Raw genomic sequence first — 15,537 nt, 5'->3', positions numbered from 1 at the left:
TTGTGCTCAATACGGAACTGGTGCGATGAAGTGGATGCTAAGCTACATTGTGACACCAGCCTACCAGACAAGTTAAATGCCTTCCATGCTCGCTTCGAGGCAAGCAACATTGAACAATGCATGAGAGCACCAGCTGTTCCAGATGACTGAGTGATCTCGCTCTCCGTAGCCGATGTGCGCAAGACCTTTAAACAAACGACTACCGCCCCGTAGCACTCACTTCCGTCATCATGAAGTGCTTTGAGAGACTAGTCAAGGACCATATCACCTCCACCCTACCTGACACCCTAGACCCACTCCAATATGCTTACCGCCCAAATAGGTCCACAGACGGTGCAATCTCAACCACACTGCACACTGCCCTAACCCATCTGGACAAGAGGAATACCTATGTGAGAATGCTGTTCATCGACTACAGCTCAGCATTTAACACCATAGTACCCTCCAAACTCGTCATCAAGCTCGAAACCCTGGGTCTCGACCCCGCCCTGTGCAACTGGGTACTGGACTTCCTGACGGGCCGCCCCCAGGTGGTGAAGGTAGGTAACAACATCTCCACTCCGCTGATCCTCAACACTGGGGCCACAAAAGGGTGCGTTCTGAGCCCTCTGCTGTACTCCCTGTTCACCCACGACTGTGTGGCCACGCACGCCTCCAACTCAATGGTAGGCTTGATTACCAACAACGACGAGACGGCCTACAGGGAGGAGGTGAGGGCCCTCGGAGTGTGGTGTCAGGAAAATAACCTCACACTCAACGTCAACAAAACTAAGGAGATGATTGTGGACTTCAGGAAACAGCAGAGGGAACACCCCCTTATCCACATCGATGGGACAGTAGTGGAGAGGGTAGTAAGTTTTAAGCTCCTCTGCGTACACATCACAGACAAACTGAATTGGTCCACCCACACAGACATCATCGTGAAGAAGGCGCAGCAGCTCCTCTTCAACCTCAGGAGGCTGAGGTGCTTTTGGTGACGGCTTGTCACCAAAAAGCACTCAGAAACTTCTACAGATGCACAATCGAGAGCATCCTGTCGGGCTGTATCACCGGACTGTATCACCGCTTGTATCACCGCCTCGTACTACAACTGCTCCGCCCACAACCGTAAGGCTCTCCAGAGGGTAGTGAGGTCTGCACAACGCATCACTGGGGGCAAACTACCTGCCCTCCAGGACACCTACACCACCCGATGTCACAGGAAGGCCATAAAGATCATCAAGGATAACAACCACCCGAGCCACTGCCTGTTCACCCCGCTATCATCCAGAAGGCGAGGTCAGTACAGGTGCATCAAAGCTGGGACCGAGAGACTGAAAAACAGCTTCTATCTTTTTATTTTATTTCACCTTTATTTAACCAGGTAGGCTAGTTGAGAACAAGTTCTCATTTGCAACTGCGACCTGGCCAAGATAAAGCATAGCAGTGTGAACAGACAACACAGAGTTACACATGGAGTAAACAATTAACAAGTCAATAACACAGTAGGAAAAAAAGAAAAAAAAGAGAGTCTATATACATTGTGTGCAAAAGGCATGAGGAGGTAGGCGAATTATTACAATTTTGCAGATTAACACAGGAGTGATAAATGATCAGATGGTCATGTCCAGGTAGAGATATTGGTGTGCAAAAGAGCAGAAAAGTAAATAAATAAAAACAGTATGGGGATGAGGTAGGTAAAAATGGGTGGGCTATTTACCGATAGACTATGTACAGCTGCAGCGATCGGTTAGCTGCTCAGATAGCAGATGTTTGAAGTTGGTGAGAGAGAAAAGTCTCCAACTTCAGCGATTTTTGCAATTCGTTCCAGTCACAGGCAGCAGAGAACTGGAACGAAAGGCGGCCAAATGAGGTGTTGGCTTTAGGGATGATCAGTGAGATACACCTACTGGAGCGCGTGCTACGGATGGGTGTTGCCATCGTGACCAGTGAACTGAGATAAGGCGGAGCTTTACCTAGCATGGACTTGTAGATGACCTGGAGCCAGTGGGTCTGGCGACGAATATGTAGCGAGGGCCAGCCGACTAGAGCATACAAGTCGCAGTGGTGGGTGGTATAAGGTGCTTTAGTGACAAAACGGATGGCACTGTGATAAACTGCATCCAGTTTGCTGAGTAGAGTGTTGGAAGCAATTTTGTAGATGACATCGCCGAAGTCGAGGATCGGTAGGATAGTCAGTTTTACTAGGGTAAGTTTGGCAGCGTGAGTGAAGGAGGCTTTGTTGCGGAATAGAAAGCCGACTCTTGATTTGATTTTCGATTGGAGATGTTTGATATGAGTCTGGAAGGAGAGTTTACAGTCTAGCCAGTCTGATGGCCTATCTCAAGGCCATCAGACTGTTAAACAGCCACCACTAACAACACACTGACTCAACTCCAGCCACTTTAATAATGGGAATTGATGGGAATTGATGTAAAATATATCACTAGCCACTTTAAACAATGCTACTTAATATAATGTTTACATACCCTACATTACTCATCTCATATGTATATACTGTACTCGATACCATCTACTGCATCTTGCCTATGCCGCTCTGTACCATCACTCTTTCATATATCTTTATGTACATATTCTTTATCCCTTTACACTTGTGTGTATAAGGTAGTAGTTTTGGAATTGTTAGTTAGATTACTCGTTGGTTATTACTGCATTGTCGGAACTAGAAGCACAAGTATTTCGCTACACTCGCATTAACATCTGCTAACCATGTGTATGTGACAAATCAATTTGATTTGATTTGATTTGGTTAACATTCACAAGGCCGCGGGGCCAGATGGATTACCAGGACGAGTACTCAGAGCATGCACTGATCAACTGGAAAGTGTCTTCACTGACATTTTCAACCTCTCCCTGACCCTGTCTGTAATACCTACATTTTCCAAGCAGACCACCATAGTCTTTGTGCCCAAGAACGCTAAGGTAACCTGTCCAAATTACTATTGCCCCGTAGCACTGACATTCCAGATATCCTAAACCCACTTCAATTCTCATATGATGCAATCTCTATTGCACCCCACACTGCCCTTTCCCACCTGGATAAGAGGATGTTAGAATGTTGTTCATTGACTACAATTCAGCGTTCAACACCATAGTGTTATCACTAAGCTCAGGACCCCAGGACTGAACACCTCCCGCTACAACTGGATCCTGGATTTCCTGAATGGCTGCCCCCAGGTGGTGAGAGTAGGCAACAATACATCGGCAACACTGGCCCACAACACGGGGATCCCTCAGGGGTGCATTCTTTGTTCCCTACTGTACTCCCTGTTCACCCACGACTGTGTGGCCGTGCATGACTCCAACACCATCATTAAGTTTCCTGACGACACGACGGCGGAAGGCCTGATCACCGACGACGAAAAGAAAGCCAATAAGGATGAGGGCAGTGACCTGGTAGCCAGGACACCAACCTTTCCCTCAACGTCAGCACGACAAAGGAGCTGATCTTGGACTACAGGAAACAGAGGGCCGAGCACATCCCCACATTGGCTGTAGTGGAGTGGGTTGAGAGCTTCAAGTTCATCGTTGTCCATATTACTAATGAATTAAGATGGTCAACAGAGACATCAACACAGTCATGACGAATTTATTTTAATTTTATTTTATTTCACCTTTATTTAACCAGGTAGGCTAGTTGAGAAAAAGTTCTCATTTGCAACTGCGACCTGGCCAAGATAAAGCATAGCAATTCGACACATACAACAACAGAGTTACACATGGAATAAACAAAACATACAGTCAATAATACAGTAGAACAAAAGAAAACAAAAATCTATATACAGTGAGTGCAAATGAGGTAAGATAAGGTAGTTAAGGCAATAAATAGGCCATGGTGGCGAAGTAATTACAATATAGCAATTAAACACTGGAATGGTAGATGTGCAGAAGATGAATGTGCAAGTAGAGATACTGGGGTGCAAGGGAGCAGGTAGCGATGTAATTACAATATAGCAATTAAACACTGGAATGGTAGATGTGCAGAAGATGAATGTGCAAGTAGAGATACTGGGGTGCAAAGGAGCAATATAAATAAATAAATACTGTATGGGGATGAGGTAGGTAGAGAGATGGGCTATGTACAGGTGCAGTGATCTGTGAGCTGCTCTGACAGCTGGTGCTTGAAGCTAGTGAGGGAGATATGAGTCTCCAGCTTCAGAGATTTTTGCAGTTCATTCCAGTCATTGGCAGCAGAGAACTGGAAGGAAAGACGACCAAAAGAGGAATTGGCTTTGGGGGTGACCAGTGAGATATACCTGCTGTAGCGTGTGCTACGAGTGGGTGCTGCTATGGTGACCAGTGAGCTGAGATAAGGCGGGGCTTTACCTAGCAGAGACTTGTAGATAACCTGTAGCCAGTGGGTTTGGCGACGCGTATGAAGCGAGGGCCAACCAACGACAGGGTACAGGTCGCAATGGTGGGTAGTGTATGGGGCTTTGGTGACAAAACGGATGGCACTGTGATAGACTGCATCCAGTTTGTTTAGTAGAGTGTTGGAGGCTGTTTTATAGATGACATCACCGAAGTCGAGGATCTGTAGGATGGTCAGTTTTACGAGGGTATGTTTGGCAGCATGAGTGAAGGATGCTTTGTTGCGATATAGGAAGCCAATTCTAGATTTAATTTTGGATTGGAGATGCTTAATGTGAGTCTGGAAGGAGAGTTTACAGTCTAACCAGACACCTAGGTATTTGTAGTTGTCCACGTATTCTAAGTCAGAGCCGTCCAGAGTAGTGATGCTGGACAGCGAGCAGTTTCCCCTTCATTGAAGAGCAGTTGGAGGCCACGGAAGGAGAGTTGTGTGGCATTGAAGCTCGTCTGGAGGTTAGTTAACAGAGTGTCCAAAGAGGGGCCAGAAGTATACAGAATGGTGTTGTTTGCGTCGAGGTGTATCAGAGAATCACCAGCAGAAAGAGCAACATCATTGATGTATACAGAGAAGAGTCGGCCCGAGGATTGAACCCTGTGGCACCCCTATAGAGACTGCCAGAGGTCCAGACAACAGGCCCTCCAATTTGACACACTGGACTCTATCAGAGAAGTTGTTGGTAAACTAGGCGAGGCAATCATTTGAGAAACAAAGGCTGTCGAGTCTGCCAATAAGAATGTGGGGATTGACAGAGTCGAAAGCCTTGGCCAGGTCGATGAATACGGCTGCACAGTAATGTCTCTTATCGATGGCGGTTATGATGTCATTTAGGACCTTGACCATGGCTGAGGTACACCCATGACCAGCTCTGAAAACAGATTGTATAGCGGAGAAGGTACGGTGGGATTCGAAATGGTCGGTAATCTGTTTGTTAACTTGGCTTTCGAAGACCTTAGAAAGACAGGGTAGGATAGACATAGGTCTGTAGCAGTTTGGGTCTAGAGTGTTACCCGCTTTGAAGAGGGGGATGACTGCGGCAGCTTTCCAATCTTTGGGAATCTCAGACGATACGAAAGAGTGGTTGAACAGGCTAGTAATAGGAGTTGCAACAATTTCGGCAGATCATTTTAGAAAGAGAGGGTCCAGATTGTCTAGCCCGGCTGATTTGTAGGGGTCCAGATTTTGCAGCTCTTTCAGAACATCAGCTATCTGGATTTGGGTAACGGAGAAATGGTGGGGGCTTTGGCGGGTTGCTGTGGAGGGTGCCGGGCAGAGTACTGCGGTAGGGGTAGCCAGGATGGAAAGCTTGGCCAGCCGCAGAGAAATGCTTATTGAAATTCTCAATTATAGTGGTTTTCTAGGTGGTGACAGTGTTTCCTAGCCTCAGAGCAGTGGGCAGCTGGGAGAAGGTGCTCTTATTCTCCATGGTCTTTGCAGTGTCCCAGAACCTTTTTGAGTTAGTACTACAGGATGCAAATTTCTGTTTGAAAAAGCTAGCCTTAGCTTTCCAAACTGCCTGTGTATATTTGTTCCTAACTTCCCTGAAAAGTTGAGGGATGACGGGATGAGGTCAATGTCATTCCAGGATACCCCGGCCAGGTCAATTAGAAAGGCCTGCTCGCAGAACTGTTTTAAGGAGTGTTTGACAGTGATGAGTGGAGGCCGTTTGACCGCTGACCCATTACGGATGCAGGCAATGAGGCAGTGGTAGCTGAGATCTTGATTGAAAACAGTAGAGGTGTATTTGGAGGGTGAGTTAGTTAGGATGACATCTATGAGGGTGCCCGTGTTTACAGATTTGGAGTTGTACCTGGTAGGTTCATTGATAATTTGTGTGAGATTGAGGGCATCAAGCTTGGATTGTAGGATTCCCGGGGTGTTAAGCATGTCCCAGTTTAGGTCACCTAGTAGCACGAGCTCAGAAGATAGATGGGGGGCAATCAATTCACATATGGAATCGAGGGCACAACTTGGGGCAGAGGGAGATCTATAGCAAGCGGCAACAGTGAGTGACTTGTTTCTGGAAAGGTGAATTTTTAGAAGTAGAAGCTCGAATTGTTTGGGTACAGACTTGGATAGTAATATAGAACTCTGCAGGCTATCTTTGCAGTAAATTGCAACACCACCCCCTTTGGCAGTTCTATCTTGACGGAAAATGCTATAGTTAGCAATGGAGATTTCAAGGTTTTTGGTGGTTTTCCTAAGCCAGGATTCAGACACAACTAAGACATCCAGGTTAGCAGAGTGTGCTAAAGCAGTGAGCAAAACAAACTTAGGGAGTAGGCTTCTAATGTTAACATGCATGAAACCAATTCTTTTACGGTTACAAAAGTCAACAAATGAGAGCACCTGGGGATATAGTCTCTAGAGACGTTTAAACCAGGTGATGTCATCGCGTATGTAGGAGGTGGAACAACATGGTTGGTTAAGGCATATTGAGCAGGGCTAGAGGCTCTACAGTGAAATAAGACAGCAATCACTAACCAGGACAGTAATGGACGAGGCATATTGATATTAGAGAGAGGCATGCATAGCCAAGTGAACATATGGGTCCAGTGAGTGGTTGGGCTGACTGGGAACACGGCGATTCAGACAGTTAGCAGGCCGATGCTAACATGCTAACAGTTAGTAGGCCGGGGCTAAACAAGCTAGCAGTTAGCAGACCGGGGCTGGCAAGCTAGCAGTTAGCAGACCGGGGTTGGCAAGATAGCAGTTAGCAGATCGGGTTAGCAAGCAAGCAGTTAGCATGGGCTAGCAGTTAGCAGACCGGGGAAGGCAAGCTAGCAGTTAGCAGACTGGGGTTAGCAAGTTAGCCTTTGGGGGATGTCGTGATGGGGGTAAGTCTGTTTTTGCCTCTTCGTGCGGTGACGTCGATAGACCAGTCGTGGAATTAGTAGGGTTCCAAGTAGCTCTAGGTAGCTAGCAGGTTAGCAGAATGGGCCTTCAGCGGGCGTCGCGCCTGAGGGGCCTGTTGGAATCCTCGGGCAGATTATGTCGGTATTCAAGTCATAGATGATCGGCGGGGTTCCGTGCCCTGTACCGGCAGTAGAAGGGGTCCGGATATTGTAGCCCAGGAGTGAGCCGGGAGATGGTCCTAGCATGGGCTAGCCCCAGGCTAGTTGGTGCTAGCTCCAGCCCGGAAACGTTAGCCAGGAGTAGTCAAACCTTGCTGCAGTTAGCTAGCTGTGATGATCCAGATGAAAAGGTTCAGAGTTTGTGGTAGGAATTCGGGGATATGGAGGGAAAAATAGGTCCGGTATGCTCTGGTTTGAAACACGCTGTACGAACTGGCGAGAGCTTTCCGAGCTAAAGGTTAGCTGATCACCGCTAGCAGTGGTTTGCTGAGTGATAGCTGGTAGCTAGTTAGCTAGCTAGCTTCATTTGAGATATTCCAGTTTGGAGGTAAATAGAAATACTTTAGGGGGAAAAAACAACAACATATCCACACCACATTAGGTGAGGCGGGTTGCAGGAGACTATTTTGAAGTTGAGGTTTAGGAAAAATATTAAAAAGATTGTGAAGAAAAAGATATATACACATGGGACGAGACAAGACAAAGACAAAGTGTCACGTCCTGACCTTGGTTCCTTTTGTATGTTTCTATTTCAGGTTGGTCAGGGCGTGAGTTGGGGTGGGCATCCAATGTTTTTGTTCTATGTTTGGTGTTTTGATGTGTTTGGCCTGGTATGGTTCCGTTACAGTTTCGTTACAGAACCACCCACCACAACCGGAACAAGCAGCGTGGTAACCAGGAGCAAAGGGTTCTGGTCTCCTGGTGATGGGAGGAGATTTTGGACGGTAGGGGAACCTGGGCACAGGCTGGGGAATATCGCCGAGCCCCTGGAAGAGCTGGAGGCAGCCAAAGCCGAGCGGCGGAATTATGAGGAGCTAGCACGGCAGCGCAACAGGGACGAGAGGCAGCCCCAATTTCTTGGGGAGGGGCACACGGGGAGTGTGGCTAAGTCAGGCAGGAGACCAGAGCCAACTCCCTGTGCTTACCGTGGAGAGAGGTGGACCGGGCAGGTACCGTGTTATGCCATGAGGCGCACGGTGTCCCCAGTGCGCAGGCATAGCCTGGGGCGCTACATCGCAGCGCCTCGTATCGGCCGGACTAGAGTGGGCATTGAGACAGGAGAAATGAGGCCGGCTCAGCGCATCTGGTCTCCAGTGCGTCTCCTCGGCCCGGGGTATATGGCACCAGCCCTACGCGCGTTGTCCCCGGTTCGCCAGCACAGCCCAGTGCGGTCTGTTCCACCCCGCCGCACTTGCCGGGCTACGGGGAGTATCCAGCCAGGACAGGTTGTACAGGCTCGGTGCTTGAGACCTCCAGTGCGCCTCCCCGGTCCGGTCCATTCGGTGCCTCCTCCATGCACCAGGACTCCGGTGGCAGCCCCACGCACCAGGCTGTCACTCCGTCTCCTCCCTCCCGATGCTCCCGACTGTCCAGCGCTTCCAGAGTCTCCCTCCTGTCCAGCGTTGCCAGTCTCCCTCCTGTCCAGGGCTGCCAGAGTCTCCCTCCTGTCCAGCGCTGCCAGAGTCTCCCTCCTGTCCAGCGCTGCCAGAGTCGCCCGTCAGTCAGGAGCTGCCAGAGCCACCCGTCAGTCAGGAGCTGCCAGAGCCGCCCGTCAGTCAGGAGTTGCCAGAGCCGCCCGTCAGTCAGGAGCTGCCAGAGCCGCCCGTCAGTCAGGAGCTGCCAGAGCCGCCCGTCAGTCAGGAGCTGCCGGAGACGCCCTTCACTCCGGTGCTGCCGGAGTCGCCCCTCACGCCGGCGCTGCCGGAGTCTCCCGCCTGTCCGGCGCTGCCGGAATCTCCCATCTATTCGGGGCCCGCTGTAAGGGTCCCCAGTCCGAGGTTGGCAGCGAGGGTCGCCGCACCAAAGGCGCCACTTAAGATGGCCAAGACTATTGTGGAGTGGGGTCCACGTCCCGCGCCAGAGCCGCCACCGCGGACAGATGCCCACCCAGACCTTCCCCTATGGGGTTAGATTTTGCGGCCGGAGTCCACACCTTTGGGGGAGGGGGGGTACTGTCACGTCCTGACCTTAGTTCCTTTTGTATGTTTCTATTTTAGGTTGGTCAGGGCGTGAGTTGGGGTGGGCATTCAATGTTTCTGTTCTATGTTTGGTATTTCGATGTGTTTGGCCTGATATGGTTCCCAATCAGAGGCAGCTGTCAATCGTTGTCTCTGATTGAGAACCATACTTGGGTTGCCTGTTTTCCCACTCTTGTTTGTGGGTGGTTGTTTTCTGTTTAGTGTATGTCACCTTACAGAACTGTTTCGTTTAGTCCATTTCACTTTGTTATTTTGTTTTGTGCGTTCAGTCAATAAATTATGACGGACACTTACGACGCTGCATATTGGTCCGATCCTTCTTACTCTTCCTCAGACGAAGAGGAGTTTCGTTACACAAAGATGTCTGACTGCTACGCCATCTTGGAATCTACGAATGCACGGCAATGTCTCTTCCTCCACAGGAGGCTAAAAAGACTTGGCATTGGCCCTCAGTTACTCAAAAAGTTCTACAGCTGCACCATTGAGAGCATCCTGACTGGCTGCCTCACCCCTTGGTAAGGCAACTGTGTGGCATCTGACCTTAAGGCGCTACAGAGGGTAGTGTGTACAACCCAGTACAACACTGGGGCTGATCTCCCTGCCATCCAGGACCTCAATACCAGGTGGTGTCAGAGGAAGGTCCTAAAATTGGTCAAAGACTCGAGCCACCCAAGTAATAGACAAGGGGTATTCAACTCTTACCGTACGAGGTTCGGAGCCTGCTGGTTTTCTGTTCTACCAGATAATTTATTGCACACACCTGGTGTCCCAGGTCTAAATCAGTCCCTGGTTAGAGGGGCACAATGAAAAAACTGCAGTGGAACTGGCTTCAAGGTCCAGAGTTGAGTTTGAAGGTCGTAGATTGTACTCTCTGCTACCACAAGGCAGCAGTACTGATGCGCCAAGTCTGGAACCAACAGGACCCTGAACAGTTTCTACCCCAATCCCATTATACTGCTAAATAGTTAACCAAATGTCTACCTGGGCTATTTGCATTGCCCCCTTTGCACTAACTCTTTTGACTCATCACATACGCTGCTGCTACTGCTGATTATCTATCCTGTTTCCTCTCCACTTTACCACTTTACATATCTTCCTCAATAACCTCGTACCCCTGCAGATCAACTCTGGACTGGTACCCCATGTATATAGTCAAGTTATCGTTACTCATTGTGTATTTATTCCTTGTGTTATTATCATTCTGTTATTACATTTTTTTCTCTCTGCATTACTGGGAAGGGTCGGTAATTAAGAATTTCACTGTTACTCTACTCTGTTGTTTATGAAGCGTGTGACAGCCAGTCAGTTATTACTGTATACATACTGAATAATATACTGAATAAGATGCCAATCATAAAAGCACAGTTTAAAAATATATGGTACATGAAAACCAAATGAGGGTGGTATACAATGATAGGTGTGATGGTCTGAGAGTAGCTAAGGGGTGGGATTAAAGAGCTCATGATCGGTAAAGATATTATTGAAAACACTACATGTAATTTAATGTATACCAGAGTAAAATCTAATGTTTGTATGTATTTGTGTTTGTATATACAGTACCAGACAAAAGTTTGTACACATCTACTCATTCAAGGGTTTTTCTTTATTTTTACTATATTTTACATTGTGTTCTAATAGTGAAGACATCAAAACTATGAAACAACACATATGGAATCATGTAGTAACCAAAAAAGTGTTAAACAAATCAAAATATATTCTGAATTTGAGATTCTTCAAAGCCAACCTTTGCCTTGATGACAGCTTTGCACCCTCTTGTTATTCTCTCAACCTGCTTCATGAGTTAGTCACCTGGAATGTATTTCAATTAACAGGTGTGCCTTGTTAAAAGTTAATTTGTGAAATTTCTTTCCTTCTTAATGCATTTGAGCCAATCAGTTGTGTTGTGACAAGGTAGGGGTGATATACAGAAGATGTACCAAATAGGGATAAGACAAAGTCCATATTATTGGAAGAACAGCTCAAATAAGCAAAGAAAAATGACAGTCCATAATTACTTTAAGACATGAAGGTCAGTCAACCCTGAAAATGTAAGAACTTTGAAAGTTTCTTCAAGTGCAGTCGCAAAAACCATCAAGCACTATGATGAAACTGGCTCTCATGAGGACCGCCACAGGAAAGGAAGACCCAGAGTTACCTCTACTGCAGAGGATAACTTCATTAGAGTTAACTGCACCTCAGATTGTAGCCCAAATAAATGCTTCACAGAGTTCAAGTAATAGACACAGCTCAACATCAACTTCACTGCGTGAATCAGGCATTCATGGTCGAATTGCTGCAAAGAAACCACTGCTAATGGACACCAATGATAAGAAGAGACTTGCTTGACCAAGAAACACGAGCAATGGACATTAGACTGGTGGAAATCTGTCCTTTGGTCTGATGAGTCCAAATTTGAGATTTTTGGTACTAACCACCGCCATGTCTTTGTGAGACACAGAGTAGATGAACGGATGACCTTCGCATATGTGTGGTTCCCAGCGTGAAGCATGGAGGAGGAGGTGGGATGGTGTGGGGGTCCTTTGCTGGTGACACTGTCTGTGATTTATTTAGAATTCAAAGCATGGCTACCACAGCATTCTGCAGCGATACGCCATCCAATCTGGTTTGCGCTTAGTGGGACTATCATTTCTTCAACAGGACAATTACCACAAAACACACCTCCAGGTGGTGTAAGGGATATTTGATGGAGTGCTGCATCAGATGACCTGGCCTCCACAATAACCCGAACTCAACCCAATTGAGATGGTTTGGGATGAGTTGGACCGCAGAGTGAAGGAAAAGCAGTCAACAGGTGCTCAGCATTTGTGGGAACTCCTTCAAGACTGTTGAAAAGCATTCCACATGAAGCTGTTTGAGAGAATACCAAGAGTGTGCAAAACTGTCATCAAGGCAAAGGGTGGCAACTTTGAAGAATCTCAAATATAAAATATATTTTGATTTGTTTAACAGTTTTTTTTGGTTACTACATGATTCCATATGTGTTATTTCATAGTTTTGATGTCAAATATAGAAAAACCCTTGAATTAGTAGTTGTGCCTAAAGTTTTGACTGGCACTATATGTGTATATACTGTGTATACTGTATGTACAGTGGGGCAAAAAAGTATTTAGTCAGGCAACGATTGTGCAAGTTCTCCCACTTAAAAAGATGAGAGAGGCCTGTACTTTTCATCATAGATACACTTCAACTATGACAGACAAAATACATTTAAAAAATCCAGAAAAATCACATTGTAGGATTTTTTATGAATTTATTTGCAAATTATGGTAGAAAATAAGTATTTGGTCAATAACAAAAGTTTATCTCAATACTTTGTTATATACCCTTTGTTGGCAATGACAGAGGTCAAATGTTTTCTGTAAGTCTTCACAAGGTTTTCACACACTGTTGCTGGTATTTTGGCCCATTCCTCCATGCAGATCTCCTCTAGAGCATAGATGTTTTGGGGCTGTTGCTGAGCAACACAGACTTTCAACTCCCTCCAAAGATTTTCTATGGGGTTGAGATCTGGAGACTGGCTAGGCCACTCCAGGACCTTGAAATGCTTCTTACGAAGCCACTCCTTCATTGCCCGGGCGGTGTGTTTGGGATCATTGTCATGCTGAAAGACCCAGCCACGTTTCATCTTCAATGCCCTTGCTGATGGTAGGCTTTGTTACTTTGGTCCCAGCTCTCTGCAGGTCATTCACTAGGTCCCCCCGTGTGGTTCTGGGATTTTTGCTCACAGTTCTTGATCATTTTGACCCCACGGGGTGAGATCTTGCGTGGAGCCCCAGATCGAGGGAGAATATCAGTGGTCTTGTATGTCTTCCATTTGTAATAATTGCTCCCACAGTTGATTTCTTCAAACCAAGCTGCTTACCTATTGCAGATTCAGTCTTCCCAGCCTGGTGCAGGTCTACAATTCTGTTTCTGGTGTCCTTTGACAGCTCTTTGGTCTTGGCCATAGTGGAGTTTGGAGTGTGACGGTTTGAGGTTGTGGACAGGTGTCTTTTATACTGATACAAGTTCAAACAGGTGCCATTAATACAGGTAACGAGTGGAGGACAGAGGAGCCTCTTAAAGAAGAAGTTACAGGTCTGTGAGAGCCAGAAATCTTGCTTGTTTGTAGGTGACCAAATACTTATTTTCCACCATAATTTGCAAATAAATTCATTACAAATCCTGCAATGTGATTTTCTGGATTTTTTTCTCATTTTGTCTGTCATAGTTGAAGTGTACCCATGATGAAAATTACAGGCCTCTCTCATATTTTTAAGTGGGAGAACTTGCACAATTGGTGGCTGACTAAATACTTTTTTGCCCCACTATATGTACAGTATATATGTACACTACCGTTCAAATGTTTGGGGTCACTTAGAAATGTCCTTGTTTTTTAAAGAAATGCCATTTTTTGTCCATTAAAATAACATCACATTGATCAGAAATACAGTGTAGACATTGTTAATGTTGTAAATTACTATTGTAGCTGGAAATGGCAGATTTTTAGTGGAATATCTACATAGGTGTACAGAGGCCCATTATCAACAACCATCACTCTTGCGTTCCGATGGCACATTGTGTTAGCTGATCGGAGTTTATCATTTTAAAAGGCTAATTGATCACTAGAAAATACTTTTGTAATTATGTTAGCACAGCTGAAAACCTTTGTACTGATTAAAGAAGTAATAAAACTGTTCTTAGAATTGTTGAGTATCTGGAGCATCAGCATTTGTGGATTTGATTAAAGGCTCAAAATGGCCAGAAACAAAGAAACTTGTCAGTCTATTCTTGTTCTGAGAAATGAAGGCTATTCCATTTGAGAAATTGCCAATAAACTGAAGATCTCGTACAACGCTGTGCACTACTCCCTTCACATAACAGCGCAAACAGTCTCTAACCAGAATAGAAAGAGGAGTGGGAGGTACCGGTGCACAACTGAGCAAGAGGACAAGGACATTAGACTGTCTAGTTTGAGAAACAGACAAGTCCTCAACTGGCAGCTTCATGAAATAGTGCCTGCAAAACACCAGTCTCAACGACAACAGTGAGAGGTGACTCCGGGATGCTTGCCTTCTAGGCAGAGTTGCAAATAAAAAGTAATATCTCAGACTGGCCAATAAAAAGAGAAGATTAAGATGGGCAAAAGAACAAAGACACTGAACAGAGGAACTCTGCCTAGAAGTCCAGCACCTCGGAGTTGCCTCTTCACTGTTGACGTTGAGACTGGTGTCAAAAATATATAAATATATATTTTTGTCCTCAGAAGAGGGAGGGGGGCTTGTTGGGTTAATAAAAAAGACTACTGAATAGGATAACACATCTGGTAAGGGAAAGCCTTATCAGTCCAACGTTTCCTTCTAAACAGACTCACAGGTGATTCATTCCATTCATCCATGATATGGATTGTCATTCTGATCAGTCATTGAACAAGTCTTTATGGAGTCTATATATAAAGTAATCGTCTTAAAATGAGGAGCTACTTTCAAAACATTGTGATTTACAGATATGACATAAAATATTTAAAAAACTTGCCCTGTTTGCAGTTACAAACTACTATTATAGTTCAATTCACTTGTCTCAACAACCACCATTGCAAAAACTTGAATGCTGTTCCACTTACCTCTCTGTGGGGGAATTTGTCACGTCAAACTCCCACAGTTCTGCCAGTTGTCAGTCTGCAGTTTACATTATCACAATGGGAAGGGTAAAAATCTAGCCCCAACTAGGATGGACTGCTGCTTTGACTCTCATCTCCCTCAGTTCCTCACTGACATGCACTGTACATTCTCACAGCTTGCTCGGAAAAACCTCCAAACATGTCAGACGAGGTTGTGGAGATACCAATCTGTTGTATGGGACTGTATTGTGCAAAAGTGGGAGGAGCAATACAGTCACACATCCACCAGATATGTTCTGGCAAAGATGACTAGAACAGGAATATTCAACGTTTTGAGAGTGGGCTTTAAATAACTAAATAGTTCATATCAAATTAAAGAAATGGTAGTATTGGAGTGTTACACAAAGATCTGTGACATTACAATGATGAATCAGGGATTACCAATGAAATAAATCATTTGATCAATTCATACTTTATTGCTTTTTTCACTTTCAG

The 15,537-nt window shown here is 45.8% G+C and overlaps 1 protein-coding gene across 1 annotated transcript in view; it reads right to left on the bottom strand.

Annotated features, from left to right (window-relative positions):
• The window catches only part of LOC112253051 (gamma-adducin), a 42,539-nt gene extending 27,282 nt beyond the window's left edge, over nt 1–15,257 (bottom strand). The window contains exon 1 of the mRNA XM_024424921.2: nt 15,046–15,257. The gene's annotated coding sequence lies outside the window, so the exon portion shown is untranslated. The remainder of the gene's footprint in view (nt 1–15,045) is intronic.
• Nucleotides 15,258–15,537: the final 280 nt, after the last annotated feature.

Source organism: Oncorhynchus tshawytscha, linkage group LG06 (assembly GCF_018296145.1).
Source record: "Oncorhynchus tshawytscha isolate Ot180627B linkage group LG06, Otsh_v2.0, whole genome shotgun sequence".
NCBI classification, from domain to species: domain Eukaryota; kingdom Metazoa; phylum Chordata; class Actinopteri; order Salmoniformes; family Salmonidae; genus Oncorhynchus; species Oncorhynchus tshawytscha.
Note: the sequence above shows the minus strand (reverse complement) of the source record. Positions and strands in the feature narration are given on the sequence as shown.